Source organism: Eulemur rufifrons, chromosome 3, assembly GCF_041146395.1.
Source record: "Eulemur rufifrons isolate Redbay chromosome 3, OSU_ERuf_1, whole genome shotgun sequence".
NCBI lineage: Eukaryota > Metazoa > Chordata > Mammalia > Primates > Lemuridae > Eulemur > Eulemur rufifrons.
In genome coordinates this window covers 8,810,389-8,837,275 of record NC_090985.1, presented here as the reverse complement: position 1 = coordinate 8,837,275, position 26,887 = coordinate 8,810,389, and the positions used below count along the sequence as shown (strand labels likewise).

Below are 26,887 nucleotides of genomic sequence, written 5' to 3'. Positions count from 1 at the left end.
GACTCCATTTATTTTTCCTCGTGGAGCTTGTTTTAGGGCAGAGATTGCTGGGCACAGAGCAGAGTCCCTTCTCTTTTTCTATAGTGACTTGCTGTCCTCTAAGCCCATGGGAAAACTGGGAGGCCAAGTCCTTTGCGAAGAAGCATCACTCAGATGTCTGACAGCAGTTAGGCTTCTCTAAACTCTCAAGCTGGCCAAGACTCCGGAGCAGGGTTCTCTCCTGGTCAGTCAGAACTCAGCTGGCTCATGTCATGTGCTCCTTAACTCCAGACAGAAGCTCTGGGACGTCAATGACTGGCTCCTCCCTGCTTGAGCGGCCAATGATTTTACTAGCAAGCTTTCTCATCCTAAATGGATGAAAAACAGCTATGTGAGCTGTCTTGAGGGACATGATCCCATTTCGATATTTCCTCATCCAGGTTAGCTCTTTTCTGAAGTCTCTCCTTCCATGGATTGTCTGGGGTCTGACAGAGAAATGGAAGGAGCACCAGGTCTGGAGTCATAAGTCTAGTTTGGAATTCTGGCCCTCCCCCGCCCTGCTCAGTTTTCTCTTCTTTTGTAAGAGCAAGACACTGTGCTCCCTGTTGACCTTTCTGGGAAAAGGTCTCATAAGCCCAAGGCAATATTCAAGCTCAGGGATTAAGTATTGTTGTTTCTTGCATTTCCAATGCTCACACTTCCAAATCGGGGGCTTGATCCAGGCCTCTGGTGTAAAGGTTAATGTGGTTCAGTCACCGAGTCTCCTCCTGACCTGGACACACATTATTTCCAGCTCACAGCTGGTTGCTCTGGGGTCCCAAATGGCAGGCCAGCTTCTTCTCAGTGGCACTGGCGTTCATCATCATTACCATTATTTATTATGACTAAAATTACCCTTTACATTTATATAGCATCTTTCATCATGGAGCTCAAGGCACTTGGATCACCCAAACAATTTTGGTTGAAAGGGACCTGGAAATCACAGTGTTATTCTATGGATATGAAGATCCATAGGTCATAGTACATCATTATGAAAAGACTTGAGGCTGCCTAGATGCATAACCTCTCACAATAAAAGGGCTTAAAAGTCTCAGCACCTGAGCCCTCCTTTGAACATACCTAACACATGGTTTATCTAACTTCCACTTGAACTATTTCTGTGGTTGACATTCCATTTCAGGGCTTGCTCATTCCCTTGTGTATAATTAGGTAGATTTGTGTTTTATTGTGTTTTGATCTTTGCCCTATGAGCTTCACCCATTTTAGTCATTCTTCCCTTGGGCAAATTCCCTTTAGGTATTCATGGATAAAATCTAACCCCCCTTGCACATGCCTGAACTTCCCCATGCAAAGTCTATCCGAGCTTTATGCAGTTCACCTAGACATTGTTTCTGTGATACTGTTTCTGATGTTCTCATCTTTATTGATTTTCTCTGAACATACTCTTATTAATAGGCTTCTTAAAGGTGATAGAACTGCCCTGGGTGTTGTCTGACCAGCAAAGAGGCAATCCTTGCATAATGATTAGAGAACCCAAACCTGAAAATGGCACCTAACCTACTAGACTGTACTTTTCTTTCGCAAGTAATCATGGGCCTACATGGAGCTTGCAAGAATCTGTAAAAGTAGAGTAGTTCCTTTCCATGGTGGTGGTGATGAAACCTCTGAAGATGGCTGGGAGGTTTTAATAATGGTGGTCATGGGAACAAAGCCAGGATTTTCCAGCAATATAGTGGATCTTGCCAAACCAAGGATCTCTTAGACCAACATTTCTGAACAGGAAAACAAAATACAAAGATGGATGGTTATGGTAAATTCCAAAAGAAACAACTTGACATCTTACTGGCCTGGTAGTATTGAATTGGGGTGAGTTTTAACTAAATCAGAAGGACTGATTCAGTGGTTCCTTGACTTTTTTATATTTTTTATTTTTATTTATTTATTTTTTTGAGACAAGGTCTCACTCTGTCAAAAGGGGCTAGAGTGCAGTGGTGTCAACATAGCTCACTGAAACCTCAGTCTCCTCAGCTGATCCTCCTGCCTCAGCCTCCTGAGTAGCTGGGACAATAGGAACACACCAACATGCCTGGATAATTTTTCTATGTTTTGTAGAGACAGGGCCTTTCTCTTGCTCAGGCTGGTCTTAAACTCCTGGCCTCAAGTGATTCTCCTGCCTCAGCCCCTCAAAGTGCTAGTATTACAGGCATGAGCCACTGCACTTGGCCCCTTGACTCTTACAATTCTTCCCAAGGTGGAGTGAAATAGAACAGGGAGTCAACAAGTTGCATTAGATCAGAAGTGATAATGATGGCTTGATTAAAGTGGGAAGTGAGGAGATTGTAGGTGGTACCTATACCATTTTAATGGCAGCCATGATGTATAAATAGAGACAGGGCGAGGGATAGGAAGAAGTCAAACACGATTTCCAATTTTCAAATTTTAGTTGTTGGGTGGTAATGACAAAATAATTTTTATAAAGTCAACATACAGCCTAACAATTTATTTACAGGAGAATCAGAGCATATTGATTCTTACAGTATGTATAACTCTACAAACTTAATTACCTCCTTCTAAGGCCATTGCAGAACAGAAGCAAACAGCAATAAAGAGCAAAGGGCAAATTACAAATAGACACACCAAGGTATTAAGAAGTAATAGCTGAATGCACTAGAGGAGACAAATCAAACTGTAAAAATCAGATAAAAAATCTTGACAATTTAACAACGTGGGACCATTTAAAGTGTGTGCCAATAGTCTTTTACTCCACTGTGAGTTGTGAAGGCTTTACTCTACTGAAATAAGAGTACTTGAGTTTACCTAACAAAAATTATTCAGCACTTTATATGGACTAAGAAAGTATTTAGTTCTTTTACATATATTGTCTTATTTAATCATCACTGTGGCCCAACAAATGTAGGTCTTCTATGTAATTTCTTGATAGGAAAACTTAAGCACACAGGGATTCAGTCTTGGTTTCAGTTTAAGTATCTCATGTTACAGAGCCAGGGCTAGGACTCATGTCTATCCACACCACTTGGCTGTAGAGATTTAAGGGAAATAGAGTGAAAGCATCTTAAAATGTTCTAGCTTGGCAGGTTCTTGTATATTATTTAGTCTCAGTGCTTCAAATCATAAGGAAACTGAGACCAAACAGGTAAGATGAGTTTTCCTAGTTCAAGGCAGAAATGGCAAGAGAAATTATCCAGATAATTGAGACACACATATGCACATACATGCACACACATATGTACCCATGTTCAAGGTTATATAGCAAGCTTGTGACAGAGCTGGGATTTGAACCCAGTCTGTCTAACTTTAAAACCCTTGTTCATTTTAGTCTACCAGCTGTTTCTAACCTCAGGTGGAGACACAAATAGAGTCTTTTGGTGGAACCTTTAGGGTTTTCTAGATATAAGATTATATCATCAGCAAACAGAGATAGTTTGACCTCCTCTTTCCTGATTTGGATACACTTTATTTCTTTCCCTTGCCTGATTTCTCTGACTAGGATTTCCAGTGCTATGTTGAATAGAAGTGGTGACATTGGGCACACTTGTCTTGTTCCAGTTCTTAGTGGGAATGCTTTCAACTTTTCCCCATTCAGTATGATGTTGATCATAGGTTTTTCATGTATGGCTTTTATAATTTTAAGGTATGTTCCTTCTATGACTAGTTTTTTGAGGATTTTTATCATGAAAGGGTGCTGGATTTTGTGAAATGCTTTTTCTGCATTGATTGAAATGATCATATGGTCTTTGTTTTTGCTTCTGTCTTTGTGGTGAATCACCTTTTTTGATTTGCGTATGTTGAACCATCCTTGCATCCCTGAGATGAAACCCACTTAGATCTACTTTTTAATGTATTTTAAGTCTCTTCCATATAATAACATGTAGTAGTCGTTCTTAGACTTTTGGATTTCACAGATCAGTGTATTTAAATAGACAGAGGATTTATTAATAAGTACATCATTTTTAAAAATTTGAACAAGTAAGAATAGAAGATCCTCTCTGAGCTCCCAAACAACAGACTGGTGAGAAATTCAACCTCAATTACTGCTTAGGCTGCCTTCCCACCAAGATGGGATTATACAAATAACCCACGAATATATGATGCTGAATCTAGAGATCACAGCAATGTGCATACTTGCTATTTGAACTATGATACTTGTTGCCTGTGACGGCTTCTATGTGGGTAGGGAGCAGTGTACAGTCATTGAGTGGATTGGTTATTACCATTGTCAATCATCGTGAACAGTGAAAACTCTGTAACAGGACAAGATGCCTGAAAAATGGGTTCTTAATGGAGTTACCAGACACTAGGAGCTTGAGGGGCTCCATGAGGCTGGAGTTTGGAACTTTGAGAAAAGGGACTGACCTGGCTGGGGTTTAAGTACACCAGAGGGCACAGCCTAGGGGATGAACGGGTCTAGAGTGGCCTGTATCTAAATGGTAAGGGAACCGTTTAGGTTTCTCTTGCTGCTGGGACCTTCAAGGGTGTGCAGCAATATTGGTTCCATGAGTGCTCAAGAAGCTGAGATTGACTCACTAGCCTGCCGCTGCTCTACCTTCCTTAACTGGAACTGGAAATAAGAAAGGGGATCTTTTTCTTTCCTTTCTCCTGCCTTCCTATCTCTCTCTAATCCCTCTCATTGGTAGAAGCCACAGAAAAGCCAACTGAGCCCTGTAGTTTGCAGAGGTTTGACAGTAGGTGAAAATAAGCACAAAGCATCTATTAACTAAGTGCCTGACATGCACTATCATGGTGCTTAGAAGTGTGTATATGTGACTACTTTGTTTTGAAAAAACAAAATGGTTTTATTGTTCCAATGGAAAAAAATGACACATCATTATTATAAACAATTCAACATGTATGGAGAAAGCTTAAAGAAGAAATTGAAAAGCACCCAAATTCAAGACTATTGCATTACATAATTCCAACAGGCATCATTCACATTATAATCTATTATAATCACATAGTGCCTCTAGAATTTTGTAACTTGGAGACTCTTCTGAATCAACCTGCCCAGAGAAAAACGCAAGTTGGAGGAGATCCATTAGTCATTTGTTTGAAAATCGACTGCTTTAATTATATCAGCTATTTCCTCAAGTATATTTCTATATAATACTTATTTTAACTTTCATAAGATAATATATTTTGTAGTATAATTTATAAACTAAAAAAATCTTCCTAAGGCAAAGAATACAAATGATATCATCAGTAATTAATTTAAACAATTCTCCATTATAAACAATAGAAAGATGAATAGTCTTGTAATAGTCTTAGTAAATTTTTCTGGTCATTTCCTTAAGATAAATTTTCAAAAGTAGTCAGGTAAGCCCAATGTTATGTGTATTTTATAGCTGATGCATATTATTGCCAGATTACTCTCCTTAGAAAATTCACAGAATATATTCCTATTAGCAATGGATAAAAGTGCCTGGTCCCCATACCTTTGTTAACGCTGCACATTATCAACCTTTTTTATTTTTTGTCAACCTGATAGGATAAACATATGATTTTATTTTAACTACTTGAAAAAGTAAATATTTCACTCCCATTTTGTAGACTTAAAAAAAAACTGAGGCAAAAGGAGATTGAGTGACATACTCAAGGTCAGTCACATATGCAGTAAATTTCCAAGTTAGGAATTAAACTCAAGTTTGTCTGGTTGCAAAGCTTGTATTTCTTCCACTAGGCTATATAGTCCCACTATGTCAACACTTCCAGACAATCATCTTGGTGACTCTCCTCTTGAATGTTTCTAGCATGGAACCTGGGAAGTAGTAGGTGCCTAATATGTTTGTTAAGTCTAACTCTGGGTGCACCTGCTCTTTCTAAAATCTCTTAAAATGTGGCCCTCCAGGTAAGGTCATTCCAGAACAGAGAAAGGACGCTAAAATGTTTTACTATAGGTTATATGGGAAGGTAAAGTTTATGTCCTGTCCATTTGAGGCATGACTTTTGTTGAACCTTTTGGGCATCATAATTATTTAGCATTGTTCATTTCTTTGTCCTCCTTTTAGTCATTACTTACTGTTTTAAAAGAAATGCTGCATACACATCGTGGAGTCTGGTTTTAAGTCTGGGCAGTCTCCCAGTCCCCCAGACACTTTTAATAGGCATGGGGTCTGTGGATCTACTGAAGCCTAGAGGATTTATTCTCTTAAAACTCTTGCATGTTGGAAAATGACTCCATAGATTTGCTGGTCCATGTTTGGCTTCCAAAGCACGTGTTGCCTGTATGCCTGTGGGTGTGAGTTCTACAGTGTTCCCCCACAAAGCAAGGGCGGAGGACCAAGGCTCCTCTGCTGGATGAAGAAGGAGAGGCAGGAAGAAGGAGGGAAATCAGCAAAGGCACAGGAAGACTGGCCGTCTGGTGGTCAACCTCCCAGGGTCCCTCTGTTTCTCTCCCTCCCTTCCTCCCTCCCTCCCTCCCTCCCTCTTTCTTTCTTTCTTTCTTTCTTTCTTTCTTTCTTTCTTTCTTTCTTTCTTTCTTTCTTTCTTTCTTTCTTTCTTTTCTTCTTTCTTTCTTTCTTCTCTCTTTCTTTCTTTCTTGTCTGTCTCTCCATCTGTCTGTTCCTATCTCTCTGTCTCTTTATCTTTTTCTCTCTCTGTAACACAGCAAGGCACTGTGTTCCCCTCCCTGAAGGCTAGGTGATCACAAGCTGAAGAATATATAGGAGAAAGTTCTGCATGTTCTGTGGGCTCTGGGAAGATGAGTTGATTCTGTCCATATTTTCTGTAGAAACGAGGCTAATGGTGCTGATGGCATAATATGAGATCATACTCCCCGTTGAACTCTCATTCCAAGGTTTCACCTCCAAACTTCTCCTTTCAGAGAGAGGCCAAGGCAGTCCAAAGCTTCTGCTGTGGCATCCCTCTGTGAAATGTTTGCTTATCCAAAAATTTTAATCTCTTAGCAGTTAAAACTTATTCTATGTCAGCCACCTGTTTCTTCAACATGGAACTCAGCTGCTCTTCCTGGAGGCTGACAAAGGAGCTTAAATTTGCAATCGTGTTTAATTCCTCACTTTTTTTATTTAGATTGCTCTGCTATTTTGTAACGTTTAGAATGGAACAGAGTTAATAGTAGATGGACATTTTTGCTTTATTTGTTTTTAAGAAAAATTTAAGATTTTTTAGACATGGAGCAAAGGTTGAGTGTGTGAATGAAAATGTCATTCTGAGTTCTTGTTCTACCTTGTTTGCATATCTCTATGTCAAGACACTCTAAGGGGAGTTGGGCAAAGGGCATTAAAACTCTCTGTTTGCTTTACTTTCCTTATATTTGGAAATGGGAAAAATTGTTATTCTGATCCAGAAGAGGTCTAAGGAACTATATTTTTCCCCATCTACTTCCTGCCCTTACTGGAAAAAAGTAGGGATGAAAACCTCAGCCATTTGGAATGCTAAGATATGTCCCTAGACAAATAAAAAGGAGAACATTTATAGGAATATTTTAATTTCACTGCTTTTGTTTACAACTTGATAAAATGAAAGATAGATACATTTGACTTTTAAAAAAATCCAGAAGTAACTGTTTTCTGCCTTAAATTCTTTCCTTGCAAATGTCTTTCAGTAATTCTCAAATCATGGTCTGTAGGCATTGGCAAGGCACCTGTGATGCCCCTTTAGACAAGGGGATGGAGGTTGAGAGACCCATAAAAAACATGACATTGGGTTTGCAACTGTCCAAACCTCTGTACATAAACCACAGGAATAGTATGGACTCAGAGAACATTTGAAGGCCCTGCTTCTAGAGGGAAATGCAACACACTCAATCTTGCTGATGAACTTGTTCATAGAGACCAAAATGGAAATTATTTGCTCTGGGAAGTCTTATGGTCCTGCTGCTAAGTCATTTGCATAGTGTTAAATGATGCATAGTGCTGGGGCTGGGTCCTGGGCGTGCATTTCCAAGGGCTTCCTCACTCATACCCCAACCTTACCACCTCCTGCACAGAGAGAGAGAGTCAGGTGCTTGAGGACTCCATTTGCCTTCCTCAGACATTGCAGTTCCAAATAAATATTACTATTTATTATTCCCAAATTTAGGGTTATTAATTATATCAGCATAAACCTAATTTATGCCATCATAAACAGTGATAATAAATGCTGCCAAATGCTAATACCCAGCTCTTGCCAACTGTGCCTGTAGTTGATGGGTTTCCCCCTCACTTCCCAGAAGCATTAAATTAAAAATGATTCAGTGTTGCAGAATCATTGATCAAGTTGGGGCCGAGGCTCTTGGGAAAATGCACTTGTTTTGTTAAATGCTTTGCTCCTTCATTGGCTGGGCAACGTCTGATGTCTGTCTGCATTCCAGTGTTCCTCCTTTCCTCCCCCACCCCATCCTCCTCCAATCTTCCTGTAGGGCAGGGGCACAGGGATAGGGGAACATACATGAACATCTATTCTTCTGTCTCAATTTCCCCTTTAGACATCTCTCTTTTTCGCATTCTCACTCGTGACACTTTTTTTCAACATACACTTAGAAGTCTTTATAAAGCAGACCCTTGGGTATAATACAGATTTGTTATTTTTCAATTCCAGTCACATCTACCATGTATTTAGGGATGAATGCTACATGGCTACTGAAAATACATGAAAATCTATAACTGGAAAATAGGAAGCACAACCCTGACAACCCCTGCCAAAACTGGGGATGCCTTTTCTTTTGTTATTTACTCTCGGGGCGCTCTGCTTTTGCGAAGTAAGAGGGAGGCCTCTCCCCTGGTTATCAGAGCTATAATACAGTCTCATTGCCTTTCTCAAGGGGAAACAATTTTTGCTTTTCCTTTGTTATTCCAGGCTCTAGTGTTTTTTCCATCTGTGATGATCGTGATGGTTATGTAGTACAAAGAATTCTGACCAGGCGAAGAGAAGACCCAGCTTACGTCAAACCTTTCCAGCTGTGTGGCTTTAGACACGTTATTTCATCCCTCTACTTCTGTTTCTTCAATTTATTAAGGGAGTAGTAAGCCCTAACTCCTGCACCTTGCTTTTGATTAGTATCATGATCAAATACCATAGTGCTTCAAAACTATTTAGCACTATACAACAGTAAAGGTTCCTCTTACTGTGTTCTGATGTGTAAATTTTAATGGTAGAGTGTCAAAGCTCTTCTCAATGACCAGTCTAAGTAGGCTTAATGATCTTTGTCCTGCTTTTCATTTCTTAGTTTCTCAAAGAGATCCAGGACAAGCCATGGCAGTAGGATAGAAATTCTGCAGAGAGAGGGACAAGATCAAAGGTGAGAAAGGCTCCCTTAGATACATGTAACTATCTTGTTAAAGCATAGGTTGTCTTTCTGGTTTTAAAATTATGGAGTAGGTGTCAGACTGAATACATTGTACCACAAACACAGCATTAGAGAAAGCTTAGAACTGGGGAGTTCTGCTAATACCTTTTTTCCTTCTCATGTTTGATCTTTAAATAGAATTACTTGGCCAGTTGGAATGGACAAAATACCTGGCTTCTTGCCTTTGGAAGCCAGCATATAATCAGCTTCTGTCAGGAAGTCTCTGAAAGCTTTTCAGGGCATCTGTATGAGCAGAGTCTGTGGTCCATGGAGTCTGTCTTCCCCAGCCTGGGACTGCCTCCCAGTCTAAGAAGAGAGATGTCTAAAGGGGAAACAGAAGAAATCTCCTTGTACCCAAGCCTCAAGATCACAGAAGCCCAGGTTCCTAGAAAAGTGTATCCCATTAGGAACCAGAAGGAATTGCACCTCCAAGGTGGGCATTGGGAAATTGCCTTAGAGCCTTATACTCTCTAGTTCTGTCTGTGCTCTTCTGCCTGGAAGAGCAGAGTTTATAACAGGAAAGTCAAAGGCAGCACATGCACTTTGATAATGCAGATTCACCCTCCCTGCCCTGACTTCCAGGTTAACTTTTCCTTGGTTATCTATCTCTCTGGGCCACCCAGCCATTTTGAATTATTAGCCTTACTCCTTCATTGCCAGCTCCCTTCTTGCAAATATGCTCCTATACATCTTTGCTCCACAGAAACACTTTTTTCTCTATTTACAGTTTCTTGCTGCTCCCCCATCCTTCCCCCTGGCCCAATAACTAATGGCCAAGGAGATAAATAAGAAACATAACTCTTTTTGGCCATTATTTTTTTTTTGTTACTCTGCTCTGGAATGTATATAAGAACAAGGAAACAAATCTTATTACTAAAGTAATTATGATAAATAAAAAATAACTGAGAGTGGAGCTTAAGGAAGAGGGCACGTCAGGGGAGTGATTACAGCAGGGTTTTAAAAATTTCATTTACTAGTGCCAGTCTCTGCTGCTCTGTTGGTGCCCTGTTTAGGAGATTGTGTGTAATTAGAGAGTGGTTGTTATTGCTCTGTGAACACACCCCTCCCCCCAGCTGATTTATGCCTTGGGTCTTTAAAGGGGAAATTTGGCTCAGGGAATCCCTTGAGAAATCTCCTTGTCAGCAGTCCCACATTGGGAACAGCAGCATTTAGCATGTTAAGTTGCATCATCATCAAATCTTGGGAACTGCAAGGAATTACTTGGCATTTTTCCCTCTGTAGATAAAATTCCCTTTAACTGGTCTACATGGATGTGCATTCACCCCATCATCTGTGGATCTCTAAGGAGAGGTCACAGCATACCCTTTTGTGAAATATGTGGGTGCTGACCAATCACAGAGTTAAAATGTTTTTCCTTATAGCCAATCTAATTTTATCCAAAGGCAATTTATGTCCATTTGTTCTTGTATGGGCTGCAGTAGAAATGTGGGCAGTCATTTTTCTTCATTAATTATGACTATTATCCTATTTATGACAGTCATCTTTCCAAGTTGTTTTGGTATTTAAGTCTTTTTTAAATTTAACTCTTTCTTTTTCTTTTTCTTTCTTTTCTTTCTTTCTTTTTTTTTTTTGAGACAGAGTCTCACTCTGTTGCTCGGGCTAGAGTGCCATGGTGTCAGCCTAGCTCACAGCAACCTCAAACTCCTGGGCTCAAGCAATCCTCCTACCTCAGCCTCCCAAGTAGCTGGGACTACAGGCATGTGCCACCATGCCCAGCTAATTTTTTCTATATATATTTTTAGCTGTCCATATAATTTCTTTCTATTTTTAGTAGAGACAGGGTCTCGCTCTTGCTCAGGCTGGTCTCGAACTCCTGAGCTCAAACAATCCGCCCGCCTTGGCCTCCCAGGAAATTTAACTCTTTCTTCTTGAACCTAAATCATGTATGGTCTGGGGTTAGTCCCAATACACAGTATTTTAACTGCAGTACAAATGTCACTGTTTTGTTTCCTTAAACTTCTCCAAGTCACTCTTGAGTGTGGAAGGCAGACAAGCCATAGCATAATGGCTTACCTATGCCTCTTAGCACTGTTCTTCAACATCATCACTCAACTGCACTTATTAATTTGTTATGTGGGCCTGTGCTCCTCTAAGTTGTTCTAGGTAAGCGATTTAAGTCATCTATATATTTGAAATCTAGAATAAATACAGCTTAGACACAGATACAACACTTCCTCCTCCAATCGCCACTGTCACCTCCATCTCTGCTGTCACCACCACCACCAATGTCAAGAAAATGGCAAATATTAATTGGGCATTTAACACATGCTTGACAATGCTAAACACTTTACGTCTATTACCTTTCAATCCCTAGAGCAACCTTCTGTGGTAAGTATTAATAATACTCTGACTTTACCAATGAGAAAACTAATATTTTTAGAGCAAAATAAATGTTCAAGGGCATAAAGAACATAGATAGTAATTGGATTAGGAGGGTGTTGAATCCAGTTTTGTTTTTCTTTTTTTAGTTGTGATTCTAGACCCTGCCTACTCACTACTACATTATGTATGAAGTCAGAAGTCATAGAATTCTGTAATGTTAGAGTTGAAAGGCATCTTACATGTCAACAAATACAGCCCCACTCTTTCTTTATAGAAGAAGAAGAAGAAAAAAAAGAAAGGATTCCCAATAAGGTCCGGTAGGTTCTTAAATCCCCAGAGTGTTAGAACTGAATTTAGAATCCAGAACTAAAACTTTCCCCATTCTATCACCATTCCATGCAAGGATAAAATATTTGCAACCTACACAGGCATTTGTATATACTCTTACGCATAATATTATGACATTTAGGCATGTAAAGCAAAACCACATACTTCATTAAGACAGAGTGCAAAGAGCTCTGCATGGAAATGGACAAAATGTCAGAAACCCTTTAGACCACCTGAGACGGCTTCTCTGAGGTGGTTGGATGTCAGAGGGAGTTTTAAAAGGGGAAGCAGAAGACACTTGGGAGAAGAGTGATGCTGTCTCCAGGCCAGCAGTTTCCCAGACTGGTTCTGTAGGATACTAGCAGATTGGTGCTAATAGATTTTTCACATAAGAGGGTGCTATGGTTGGAAAAGTTCAAGAAATTTTGGGTAAACAGTTTTTTTTTAATTGTATAACTTATCAGTGCCATTAAAATATTAACACTCAGGGAGACTCTCCAAGATGGGATTAAATAGGTGGCATTTCCTGAACTTATTTGAACAGGGTCACGTTTGTTAAAGTACACCTAGGATATCTAGAGGGACATTAGTGATCCTCAACTTGGGATATGTTGCTTTAGGCTTTTAACTGAGATGCTGACATAAAATAAAGCCCACTTATAAAGAAGCACAGTATCATAGTGGCTAAGAACACTTCGAATGAAGAAGGATGGCTTGGGTTTGCCACTTATTAGCTGTGTGACCTTGGACAAGAAACTTGTGAGAGGCTGGGTTATTTGGGAAACAGTTTCAGATGGATATTTGCCGCAGGAGGTTAAATGTGTTGTGTCCTTGGGAATAAAAAATAACACTTGTGAAGGAATGAGGGCAGCTGGATTAGGCATGGGGTACAGTTGAATTCCGATGCAGTTGTTATTACAGAGGCCTCAGGTGATCAATGGGGACTCTGCAGCTGGGATGCCTCTTTACCTAATGGCCTTTCAAGGTCCCGAATTAAGGCAAGTAGACTGAGCCTCTGCTTTGTGCTTCCCACCCATGATCAGTACTCAAATGTGGGCTGCCCCCAGGGAGGGGGCATAAGCCTGGGCAAGAAAGATCCCTTGGACTGAGGTCAATTCCTAGGGGAAGTATCCAGTTGTGTACCTCAGCAGCCCACAGCAGCTGAGGAATGAACCCTTTGGTCCTGAAGGGGCATTCTGAGGGCTACACAATGGCATCTCCTGTGCCTCAGTTTCCTCATCTGTAAAATGGGGATGATGGTAGTACCTTCTCTATAGGATCATTCATGAGTTATTACATAATATGCCTGATATTAAGTAGTTTTCTATAGGTGTTAAAGTAATTAAAATAAAAAATAATTAAGATACATGCTAAGTTATTTATCATGGAATTCACAGTGTGGTTAAGATAACAGAAATGAAGGAAAAAAGAGAACATATTCATTATTCCTAGTGAATTAAAAATAATTTTAGTGCCTATATGTCATCATATTTTCACCGTGGTAGGACTCTCTATAGCCTTTTCTTAGGCTTGGATGAAGACGCTCTCTATTACTGCATTTTCTGGCGTATTCTTTCCCAAACAGTGTCAATCTCTGTGATAAGAGTGATCCACATCTTCACAAGGCACCAGCTCAGACAGTTCATGTATTTGGGGCAGGGGAGGGGGAGCAAAATTTGTTCCATGGCAAGATGTAAGTTGAATAGAGAGTATCGAACTATTTCCTGTGAAGTCAATTGTGATTTTGACATGACCTAAAGGGAACTGTCTGTATTCACGGAAGAGATGACCTATTCTAATGTGATGTCAGGATATTTCATGCTGAGATCAAGCTTTGTTTTATTTTGTTTTTCCTAAATGCACTGTTAAATGAAAATGCCCAAAGCTTGGGCTGTATTTTCCAATGTCAGAGCAAAAAAATTCCGATGTTTGTGGGTCCTGATTAGGCTGGGCCTCTCTCCAGAGGAGACTGGGGCACACTAATGCCCATCATTTGTGGTAGTAACTCTGGAAATTCAGACAGCGAGACTCCCTTCAACAGTAATCATGGCCATTGAAGTCCATCTGATCTAATGTGGGAAAGACTTTTTAAAAAAATGTAATTCAATATCTAGCTATCAATCTAGCCATCTTGACACTGAGTTATTGGGTGTTCTAATTCAGTGGATTTGGCCACAAGAGACTTAGCTATAATGCATGTAATGTAATGGATATCATCTGGAAAACAACTCAGTCTCTTTGGGTAGGTCATTTAAAGGCACTGGTAACATAAACTAGACTATATATCCAGAACAGTATTCAGAATCATTTAGTTCAACCCAGTCTTTCATTGTATGGAAAAAGAAATAGGCTTAGAGATTTGATGCTACTTATAAAAGTTTATTCAGTTTCCTAGAATAGATGAGATGAAGTCAAAAGATAACAGACTCGTTCATTCTAATGATATTTCTATGAATGTAATTTCTCTTGGACAAAAATTTTATCTTTATTATTCCATACAGAAAGACAATGTGAACTATAGATGAATATGTTTCTGTGACTTGATCATACTACCATGGAATCTTATGAAAATTAGGATTTAGTCCAGCTTCCCATCTTTTGCTTGAAATATCTCTATAGCGTTCATGAAATGTGCCCAAACAGCGTGTGCTCAAGGTTGTCCATAGTGTGTTAACTTACTTTCCCTCATGGGAACTTACTCCATTGTTGATAGTCTTATTATAAAGTCATCTCTTGAACCATGTTAAACTATCTTTTCTCAAAGCTTCTACCTCTGATGCCATGTAGAGTAAGTTGTATCACTTCTGTTTGGACTTCTACATAATTGAAGGCTACCCTCATATCACCCCCATGAGTTTTCCTTTCTCCAGGGTAAGCATCTGTAGTTTCTTCAACCACTTGTCTTGGGATGTGTTTTTGAATTCTTTCATAGTCCTGATTACTATCTGAATTAACTCACTCATTAATCCAATAAATGTTTATTGAACATCTCCTAGGTGAGAAACATTCGTAAACCTGTTGATGTAACCGTCAACAGAGCAAGCTGTTCACAGTATAGAGGTGGAAACAGACAATTAAAAACAGTATAATACAGTATTAGAAGTGATCTGATGGCTGTTAGCTGTAGAGATGCCCAGAGAAGGGAACGTCATTTGGTCCTGAGGTCCAGGACAACTTTCTGTGGCATCTACACATTGAGAGCTGAAGGAAGAGTTAGCCAGCAGCAAAGCATGATGGCAGGAAGGTGTGACAGCTTTCTACAGGAGAATCTGGCATGTCCAGAAGTCCGGGAATATCCAGATCTCTGTTATGGTGGGATTCCCAGCTTTTCAGATGACCACCATCATCATTCTGAAAATCCAGCTGCTATTCATGAAGCCTTCAGCTCTTTCGATGGCCTAATCATATTGCTAACTCTTTGCAGTTTATCATCAAATAAACCCCATAAGTCCTTTTCTCTATTACTTGCTGTTAACCTGACTGTCTCCTGCTGCATCACTGTGTAGTTTATCTGGGTGGATCAAGTCTTGAACTGACACTTTTCCCAATTTCATCCGATTAGAGTCTATTCTCATAAGACTACTTTGGATCTTGAATCTGCCATCCATTTCATTTGACTATCTCCTAATTTACATGGAGCCTTCAGAGCTGACAAGAATTTCTTTTATCTTTTTACCATGTCATTGATACATATGTTGAACTTGAGTGAACCAAGGACAATATACTAGATCACCAAAGACATAGATCCATTTAGTTATGATCATTCAACCACTTTCTAATCTATTTTCATGCTACCATTGAATCCATCTTTCTTTATATAACTTGCAAGGGTATCTTGAGGGACTTTTGCAAATTCCTCACTGAAGGCCTGTTAAACTCTGTCTCATCTAATAACCTGTCAAAGTGTGAAATGAAGTTGGGCTGGCACAGCTGGAATGATTCACTAAGTTGTTCTTGCTTATTGTGCTGGTTTTTATGATTTCAGTTTCCTTCTCTAAGGGACCCCAAACTTTGTTATTAATATGTTCCAGAAATTTGCTACAGTGTTGAGCTCACTGGTTTTCTGTACTATTTTCTCCTTTTCCAAAAATGAAAGGACACTTGCTCATCTCTAGTCTTTAGAATTTTCCAGAGATCACTGATATTGTCTCAAGCTAAGAGTGGGGTCATCCAAAGCCCAAAGGCTCTTCAAAAAGAGTGAAGAGGAAACCCCACCTCCTGGCTTAGGAGGATTCAGACTTCCTATAGGCACCTGTCATAATTGAGAGCTTGCCACTCTTAGCCTTCCCTGTCCCCAGAATAGAACATTCATCATGCTTGTCAGGATGATTTAGCCTAAATATGTGAGAACTGCAATTCTCTTGACCTTAGTTCACAGAACTGACATGTTACATGTGAGTCAAAATCATTGTAACTTCAGATATTTTAATCTAGAAAATTCTTTATGACACTAATATAAATTATTTTACTTTTATTGACTTCATGCTCTGTAGTACCAATAGTTCCCTCCTGGATATGAGTAGACCATGTATTGTAAAGATTAAGGATTTTTTTATTGTGTGAGACACTATCAAAGATATGTGACTAAGATATGTTATACATATCCTAGGAACTTTTTAATGTGAAAATGTCTACATGTTGTAAGCTTAAAGGGGTTAAAATCAGCAAAATTCCAGACTATTAATATAACTTGAGAAGCAACTTAAAGTCGATGATTCCTATATAGTGTGGGACACATTTTCAACAAAATGTTTCCTTCTCCAATTAAAGTTCTGGTAATTTATTCAATAATTTTCAAATATCGTTGATCATCAGAATACCACAAGAAGATTTCCAAAAGCACAGTGTCCAGAGTCACTCTCCCTATATTTTCTGATTTCTGATTCAAGAGGAAGAGGTGGGGCCTAGGAGTCTGTATTTTTAACATACTAGATAATTCTGAAAGTAGGCCAATTCTATGCTACTTGTGTTTATAATCTTTCTAACTGTCACACTGTCAGATGATTATGGAGAGATGTTGTGGGTATGGATGAAGGGGGTGTGTGTGTGTGAGAGAGAGAGAGAGAAGGAGGAGGAGAAGAAGAAACATAAAAAAATAACACGTATGGAGAGAAGTCACCATGAGAAACAGGGATAAAGAAGTCATCCCCATGTGAGTGTCAGCAAATGTTTTTCAAAACATCCACTAGAGTAGAGATGAGTTTTGTCACTTCGTTCCTATATCGTAGAACACATACATGTAGCAGAACACATGTAGTAGATAAGGGAAACCAATATAGAAATACAGCTAGCTAAGACTTTGTATTGAGAACTTGAACATTGAAAATTTGTAAACTGAAAGACTGAGAGTTCTCTGAAATTGATGTAAAAGCCCTCATACAAAGGAATATCAGCTTGGCCACACACAGGTGTAGGACAAATCAGTGTGAAATACCAAGAAGGTTAGTGGACAGCCTAGAACTGATTTCACCATAGATGGGCATTCTGACAGACCCAGGACAGAGAAAATCTCCTTAGCCCGGTCTTTCAAAGGATTTCATCTATTCCTTTGTGAATCAGCACGGAAGGTCATCTCAATGTGAGAATTATATTATTGTGTACATGTTATATATTATGTGTATATCAGCCATTTGTTTAAGTAAGCCTTAAGGGCGATTGTATGTGGTTCCAAAGTGTGGGTCCATTCACAGATGAACAACGCTGTCTAAATTCCCTTGGTCCTAACTAAAAGGGTCCCTTCAGGTAATAGCAACTTAAGCCAGGCAGAACCAGCTGATACTGAAGCCTCAAACATGGTAGCCAGAGTGAGCAGTGGAAATGAACCATGGCTTCTAAATGCAGCTTGTAAAAGGCCCGCTCTGCTCTAAGAATGAAATATAATATAATATAAATGCACACATCAGTTGAAATCCTCTGTGGATTGCACGCTAAAGCTGCCCAAGTGAGGCTGTGCAGCTAGTTATTTGTTGGCTTTGTTGTGTATTTTGTATTTACTTTATTTAATTTGGATCAAATGGTGATTACGTAAGGAAAAAATTACTTTATACTTTCTTTTTCTTCAATTGACTTTGTTTTTGACTGAATTACTGGAGTAGACATTACATACAAATATTTTTCATGGGCAGAAGGAAAAAGAGGGACAGTTAACAAAATGAAATTATAAAAGCTTCATTTTGTGAGGGTGATGACAAATGTGCTAGACCTTTGTGTAATATCCATAACCAAAAACCAGAAACTGCAGAGGGATGAATATTAGTGTCTTTCATAAGATATTTTAGTACATACTGGGTATCATTAATTAGGCAATATTTCTATGAGTTTGAAACTAGGACATCTCCAGAGTCCTAAATGACATTTCCAGCTTTATGCTGCCATTCAGTATCTTTTATGCTGTTTTATTTTTTCAGTTTGTTTGAAGCATTAAGACTTATGGTTTATATTAAAATATGTTCTGCAATTTTAGCACATGGTTAAAAAAAATAATACCTATTGACATTAAGCCAGGTGTGACCATTAATAATAAAGTTTTGACCATTCATAATAAAGTTTTGACCATTTCACAGGGCAGCTCCAGTTTATATCTGGTTTTCCAGTGTAATTATTCAATAATATATCCTTTTATTCTAAAAAAGAAAATGTGGATGAGATGAGGCAACCCTTAGTGTGGTTAACAGTCACTACTTATTTGACTTTAACTCCAACATTAGTAGTTTCTGGGCTTGTTTAGGCCTATTCTTCCCAGCTACATCTTCACCAGGGATTAAAACTCATGTTCCCAGACTTTTCTTTGGATCCAAACATGGTGAACATGATGATAGAAGTTGGCGAAGCAAGAACAAATACCCTCTCCCTTTTCCTTTTTTATTTTTGGCTTTGTAGAGAGAAGTAACACACAAAATGAGATGAATCTTAAATACTTTTGTGGGTGTTTCTGTCCCTCCCTTCTGCAGATGATGAAACTGGGATTCAGAGAAGGCATAATGGATGCAGCCGATGGACAGCTTGTCTCTTAAACCAGCAAGCTTTTCATTTCAATTGGTATTTTAAAAGGCCCAAAATAAAATCATCAAAAGGGAGGAATCTGAAAAACTGATCCAATTGAAGGTTAGGATTTTATACAAATCCAAGTGAAACTGTGGGCATTAAAAACCCTCGTCAAGGGCATCTTTGGGTAGAAAGCCTGTAAGAGAAGAACGAGAGGGAGCTCCTGCCATTCTAAGGAGCCAACTGCCATGCCTTGGCTTGAGGAGCCATTCCCATCACAGCACAATTAAGAACCCGAAGGTAGGGGAAACATATTAGAGATAAATACTCTAGGGAAGTAAGATCCACATCTTCCTTTTGATATTGCCTATTTTTCTCATCTTTTTTTCTATATACACTGAGTTATTTAACTGCTGTATTCAGAAATCATCTACCTCCTAGTGTTCTTATTTTTCTATTAGACAATATCTGATAGAAGATGCACTTTGTGTTTTTAGGATGTGTTTTGTTGTTATTTTATGAGTGGATTTGAATTCTATCTTTCACCTGAGAAAACCAAGCAAGAGAAAATCTGTAACAGGGAAGATTACGACTAGAATTAAGGATTCATATTGGCCACTGGGGTTTCAGTCATGAAGGTGGATTAACAACTGAGTTCACAGAATAATATCTGAAGGTCATTAACAGTATCTTGGATTTCTACCTTCCTGGAATGAGTAAGGGATGAATTATGTCTTTCTGAAAGCAAAGGGCTATGTGAAACCCTTTCTTGCCTTGTGATTAAATAACTTCTCTCTTTTGGAGACTCATGTTCTGAACTATCACAAAAGAAAGAAAAAGTAATTAAAAGATTCATCTCCCAGGAGTTCCTGATTCCATGGTGTCCTGTAGAAGAGGTATTGTCTTTGAGGCTGATGCTATGGACAAGTGAACATTAAGAAACAGAACAGACACAGGAAGGAAAACATGGCTTCTGGTTTCATAGAGAGTTCTAGAAACACATAGACAGTGTTCTTTCACTTCATTCACTCTGCCCTTCACAAAGACATTCCAAAGGGCACCCATTCCTTTGGTCACTAGGTCATGCGGACATTAGGTCTGGAATAGAAAGCAGAGTGGTCTCTCTGTTGAGAAGTCCCTGTCATACTCCAGGTTGTGGGAAAATAGATATCTGCTTGTCTCACTAACAACTGGTTTAAAACATGTCAGCACAGAAGCGTTGTCTCTGTCTTCCTCCAGGGCCAGCCTTGTGGTAAAGCATTTGGGATGGGTCCATTCTATGACTTTGAGACTGAAAACACTCCCAAGGCTCTACCTCAGCAACACACACGTATGACGAATAGAAAAGAATAGGAAAGCTGGGGTTTTTCTTTGAAAGTAAAAGTTTAAAAAAATATGTTGAGCATAATAGACTGTCAACCATGCTATCAAACTTAAAATTATAGCTGGGTCCAGCAGACGCACAATGTAAATTTGACAGATAGGGCAACAGGCAAGTGTTGCACAAATGCTGCTTGGGATCATAACGTCAATTCATCTCTGAGGAATCAGCATGAAGGGTCTCCTTCCCCAGATACTCATGGTCCTGTAATTTCAGCCTCTGTTCTCACCACGTGGGTGAATACAACCTTGAACCATGTCTGCATTTTTCATTTATTTCAGGCAAATGGATTCCTCACAGGGCATGTTGTTTGTGAAATCAGGCATCTTTTCTATCATTGCCTTTAAGCTTTGCTGCTTATAATTCCAAGGTAGGCAGAGACATAAATAAAAAGGAACCTAAGAAAAATCCATGGTTGAAACAAGTAACAACAATATATTGACTTTGATGAATATTCTTTACCCTTGCCCTCACTGGCTCGGAGTTCAGTCAACTCTTTAGCCTTCTATGATTGAGGTGGATCTACTTTTCTGGGAGACCAGTACCGTGAAATATAGTCTATTGCAATTCCAGCAGTTTAGAGTGTCCATTTTGACTTAGCCACTCTTTGAATTTTTAAGATATTACAAATCAAACCATAATATCGATGTTATTATATATTGGGGAGAATACTTAGAAAATGCAAAACATTATTTCAGTGCATATGTGTTAGTTGTGATATATAACAATTTCTTAACACAGGATTTGCTCAGCCGCCTGAGGTAGAATTCCGTTATTAAAGAAATATATAACAGATATCTCATATATATGTGATTTTAGTTAAGTACTAAACACTATTCTAGGTTTTAGGGAAGCAGAGATATAATCTTTTCCTCAAAAGCATGCAGTCAAGCTTGAGAGATGGACCCAGAAGAGCTAACCACCACATGTAGGATACTTGTTTTGATAGTTACATCAATAAGTTTTTATGGAAGCAAAAATGAGGCATACAGAGAATTAACTTTGCTTCAGAGGAACAACAGACATATCACAGTTTATAGGTGATAATTGAGATTTTACATGGGGCTTTGAGAGAATAGACTTTGTAGCACTTTGGAGACAAGTAGGTTGTATTATAGTGTAACTTTGCGATAAATATATTTAGAAAAGGAATTGTTAAACTGGGTGTTTACTATGTAACAGGAATGGTGCCTTGCATTTTATATTACAAGATCTCTTTTAATCCTTGTGACAACCCTATGGGAGAGATAATATTTAAAATGCCTTATATAGATAAAGAAGCTGGGACTCAAGAGAAGTTAAGTAACCTACTCAAATTCTCAGTTACCAGGTGGTGGAGCTGGGATTAGAACCTGGTCTGTCTTGCTCCAAAGTCCTAGGATTTTAGTGGACCTATTTGCTTGTCAACAGCGAACTTATCAATGAGCTAACCCTCTGTGAGATCCCACGATGAACCTCACTTTCCAGAACTAAGCCTGACACCGTGATAGGAGAGAGTAGTGCCTGACCTGGCATCAGGGGACTCTGATTGTCTGTTTCATGGCAACTTCACTATCCAAGTGATCTTGGATAAGTTACATGAAATCGAACAGCCTTATGTTCTCATCCATAAAATAAATATAACAGTCCTTCCATTATGAAATATTTAGTAGGGTTAAAAGAAATGACAGACATGGGTGGCTTAGCACAGTGCATGGCACATAATATGATGACACAAAAGTGCCAGTAACTATATAAATGTCTGAGTAATTTGCAATAGAGCAATTCAAACTATCCAAACCTTTGCATGAAAGCCATCCACATTTGCTTCTGTCTCTGTAGGACAAAGTAAAAGAACTACATGTAAAATATTTCTGTAACTCAGACTGACCTTCATACTAATTAGTCTTGGTTAATAAGCTTTTATTTTACTTTATTACTAATCCTGAGTGTTTATGCAGTGTCCAACAAGCCAAAGGATTCCACATGCATTTTAAAATGTTAATGCTTACTTAGTAGACTGTATCGGCTTTTGGACTGACCTGTGGTCATTATATTGGAACCTACTATAGTGCTAGTGATATTACCCCCTGTGACTTCTCTGAACCGAGTTCCATGACTCCTCTCAATTGAGACTCCTGGTTGCCCTGACATAACCTCCACTGCTTCCACTGGTTCCCTCCCACCAGCAGATCTGAACATCCTGGGGCTCTTGGACTGTGACTAATAAACCTGCTAATTCTGAATCTCCTCTCCCACCAGCCAGGCTTGGAATCCGGGGACTCACCTCTTATCCTCCCACCCTTCCCCTAAGCTGGGGCCCTCAGTGGTTCTCGCACCCCAGTTCCTAGAATTGGGTTTCAGCTTTGTGGCTCAGGATTCTGTTTGCTGAGGACCCAGCACAGGGGCTTGAGTCCAGCTTGTCCTGGGATCCAACCTCCTGACAAAAAACTGTATACCTGCCAGACTGTGGTTCATGTAAACCGATATTAATGCATCATTATTAACTAAAGTTCATACTTTATTCAGATGTTCTTAGTTTTTACCTAATGTATTTTTTGTTCCAGAATCCCACCCATGATACCACATTACATTTGGACATCATGTCTCCTCAGGCTTCTCTGGACTGTGGCAATTTCTTGAACTTTCTTTGTTTTTGATGACCTTGGTAATTTTGAGGTCAGGTAGTTTATAAAATTTCTCTTCGTTGGGATTTGTCTAATGTTTTTCTCATACTTAGACTGGTTATTGTGTTTTTTGGGAAGAAGACCACAGGTATAAAGTACTATTTTTATTTTTTTTATTGCATTCTATTCTATTAAAAGTACATATATCAATATGACTCGTCACTATTAATGTTGACCTTGCTGCGGTAATGTTTGCCAAGTTTCTCCATTGTAGAGATACTTCCCCCTGCCCCGCACTTCATATTGTACTCTTTCTGACCAACCTTTTTCACCTAAATAATATTAGGTCACTGCCCAAGATAGCAGAGATGAAGAGGAGCTTAGATAAAAGCCTAAAGGATGTGGTAGGAAGACCCAAAGCCTGAGGCTATTCTGCTTTGAGTTTAATTTTTTTCTTGGGGCCAGTGGCATGAAAAATTGACAGAAGATTTTTTCACTTCGAGAACAATGAGAAGTGGCCCCTGGCAGGTGGCTGTGAGCCAGTATGTCAGCATAGGGACGTGTAGCACTGACTCACCCACTGGAGTGTCCCATGTTCTGGTGGAACCCGGTGGCAGTGCTGCTAGGGACCCATGCTGGAGGTCCAGTCCTGGTGATGGTGTCAGGGCAAACTTTCAGGTTCAAGGCACTAGGAACAAAGTTCCCGAGGGTGACTGGGCTGTGTGCAAGCCAGGGCAAATCTGACAGGCAAGAGCAGGGTAGATGCAGGAGATAAATCCAGAGGTCAGCGGACTGGGAGAACAGAGAAGGGGCAAACCTGCTGGCCTTGGAGGGATGAGTAAATTCCTTGAAAGAAGAAGAAGCTCCCTTTGTTCTTTTTTTTTTTTTTTTTTTTTTGCCCTTGGCCACATATTTAGTGGATGGGTAGAGGAGGTTTAAACAGCATCAGGACAGATAGTGTCATTCTAAATGAGCTTGTTTAGCTCCTTCTAGAAGGGGAAGGTGGCAGCTTCTGTTCATGGCTGTTCCCTGGAAATTAAGCCAGTATTTATAGTGGGGGAAAAAAAAAAAAAACCTGAATAAAACACTAAATGGGATATATCCACCTCAGGAAATCAGTTGCTCCCAAGTCTTACCCGTCCTTGACTCACAGAGCAGCAACTTTGGATGTGATTCGCATTTCTTGTGGAGAGAAGTTTAATTGTCAGGGCCTCTACATTTAAAGCTGGGCAGGGGTGTGTCCCATGAGAACTCTGGCATATTCTTCCAGGGAGGGTAATTGGTAATTGGTACCTCCTGGGAGGGCACTCCTCAGTCTAAGCTGCCAGTGGCTACCCCCCCCCCTTGGTCTCCAACCTTCAGCCTTTTGGTGGATTCATTAACGTGTTCACAAATACAACCCAGAAGCCAATATTCAGTGAGTGCATGAGTGGGGACTGAGGCTACACAGAACATCTTTCTCAGTAACTCTCTTCCTTCTCTGCCAACTGGGATGCATCTCTGTGGCCCTTTCCCTTAAGAGGCAATGATTTACAGAAATATAAGCTATTGGGACCCAGTTTGTAAGGTGTTCCCGACTGTATTCAACCATCTGAAGTGCAGCACATGGAAGGGATTCTAGTTGATCCAGCCAGTGGAGGAAACCATAGGCATCTGCCCACCCACCCCGCCTTTCCTTGTGACCTGGTCATTTAAGCTTTTTTTTTTTTTTTATGGAGTCTAGGTAGTTATTTGAACAAATTAACCTTTTTGATGACTGTACTAACCATCTGGATTAATCACCATGGTGAAATCAGTTGTCCATACTAGCGGAGTTTTATGAGTCTCATTTCCTTTGACCTTTATTCTAACCACCCAGTTATCTGACAACATTTGTCTAAAAAGTGAAAAAGGTCCACTTGCTTTACACTGGATTCAAGAACGTCTGACCTTGCTCCTCTGCTGTAGAGTATATTGTTGAGATCATGAAATTGATGAGGCGAGAAATGATGCTGAGAGGAAAATAAGGGAAATGCAGGGAGAGCAGAGGAAAGCCTCTTAGTGTAGTTTGCTTACATTTAAATTAACTGATGCTAATTTATTTACTTATTATATTTATGGGATGCACCCATTGCTTATTAGCCCCTGGATACATTTTAAGAGGATCATAAAAAGAGACACTCCTTGTCATTATGGCTAATTAACATTCAAATTGACTAACTAACTAACATTTAAGCACTAAAAATAAAATCGGTCATGGGCCAGTCAACATTTTCATCAAATGTCCTTAAATAGAAGCCATTAGTTGGTCCCCTCTCCGCTACTCCTTTACCTGCTGCCAAAATATCTGACACCAGAGAATGTCGGAAATGATAAGGGAACTATATTGTTACTGTTGCAGCAATTTATGTCTGATGTGTTTCTGGGCTCATACAAGGTAGCAGGCAAAGCTTGATTAAATGGACATGGCTTGCTCCCAGAAGAAGTTTATAGTTCAGCTGTAATTGATGCAGAAGAAATGAACACATAACATTCAGGGTTTATAAGTCCTGTTGTTCTGGATTTGTTTTGTGCACATAGCCACAGCAATTACTAAAGCCTATAAATTAGGGTGTGTGTTCGATAGTAAGTTTTCCTGATTGAGTATATATCCTGAAAGATCCTTGAGCTACCGTAAATCCATTCACATGAAACATATGCAGGGCAGGGAGAAATAGTGATTGGACAACTCAGATGGTTGTTTTCATAATTTCTAGGAGGAAACAAATAGAAAGGGAAGGAAATTCATTTTTCGGTCATTAACCTATCAAGTAAATTTCTACATAAGCACATATGAGTCCCACATTTAAAATATGTACATATTAAATTTTCTATTTCTTTTCCCATTTTATGTTCTTGATTTTTTTTTCTTTTTTTTTTTTTTTACTGTTTCAGTTCTGAGTTGAGTTTATGCTGAAGGCAGTTGGGAGTGACTTAAACCTGGTAGGGGAAGGATAAACTCTGAATTATGAAGGCTTTCTACTAATTATTGTGGGGAACGTTATTATTGCTAGGTAGGATGATAGCACCAGATGAGAATTGATATTTTCACTTTAATCAGACTTTTGGTAAATTCACATTTTTAAAGAATCCTAAATTTTTAAGCCATGAAAGGTGTTCCATTTAGGCTAATTTTTCAAGAATCGTTTCCATGTGAATCAGAAGTTCAAACCAAATTACAGTTTTATGAGTCTGTGTCATTTTAAGACTCAATGGCTTTTTTTAGAATTTGGAGCACCTGAAGTTAATTTTGAGGTTCATCACTAACCTAGTATAGAATGTAGGTAAAGCAAATAGGCTCTGGAACCAGAATTCTGAAATTCCCAACCTGGCTGGTAACCTTGACCTCATTGCCGAACCACTCTGAGGCTCAGATTCCTTACCATAAAGCCATGAAGATAATAGAACCTATCAATTAAGTGAGATAATAATATAAAGTGCTTAACAGTATACCTAGCATATAATAAATGCTCAATAAATCTTAAGCTATAGTTATTATAGTTAATTATCAATATTATAACAATACAATTATAATTATTAACAAATATATTAGCATCCTATTTTAGCTAAAATTTCTTCTCACCATGGTTCATTAGTCTAAGGAATACTTAAATTACGTTTTCTTCTCCTAAGATGGTACTTTGGGGTGACTGTAATAGAGCTTCTTAACTTTCCTTTCAGGACCTTCCCTCTCTCCCTCTTGCTGGTTCATTTCTTAGTACAATTCTCAATTCTAACCCTTGCATACATGTAGAAAATTATTATCTTACCCCTTTCTGTGGTGGTAGAGTGGGCCTGTGAAGTAGGGATCTAGTAGCATCCAATTGGGAAAGTTCCTTCTATCTTCTGCCCAAAACTATGCTTCATAGGGTCAGGTAGGGCAGAGGAGAAAGGGAGAGGCTTCCACAAGTGATACAACTAAGAAGAGATTCAAAATAAGTAACTAAA

The 26,887-nt window shown here is 39.2% G+C and overlaps 1 protein-coding gene across 1 annotated transcript in view; it reads left to right on the top strand.

Moving 5' to 3' along the window:
• Positions 1–26,887, top strand: part of AGBL1 (AGBL carboxypeptidase 1) — a 439,634-nt gene that overhangs the window by 208,465 nt on the left and 204,282 nt on the right. The window lies entirely within an intron of this gene.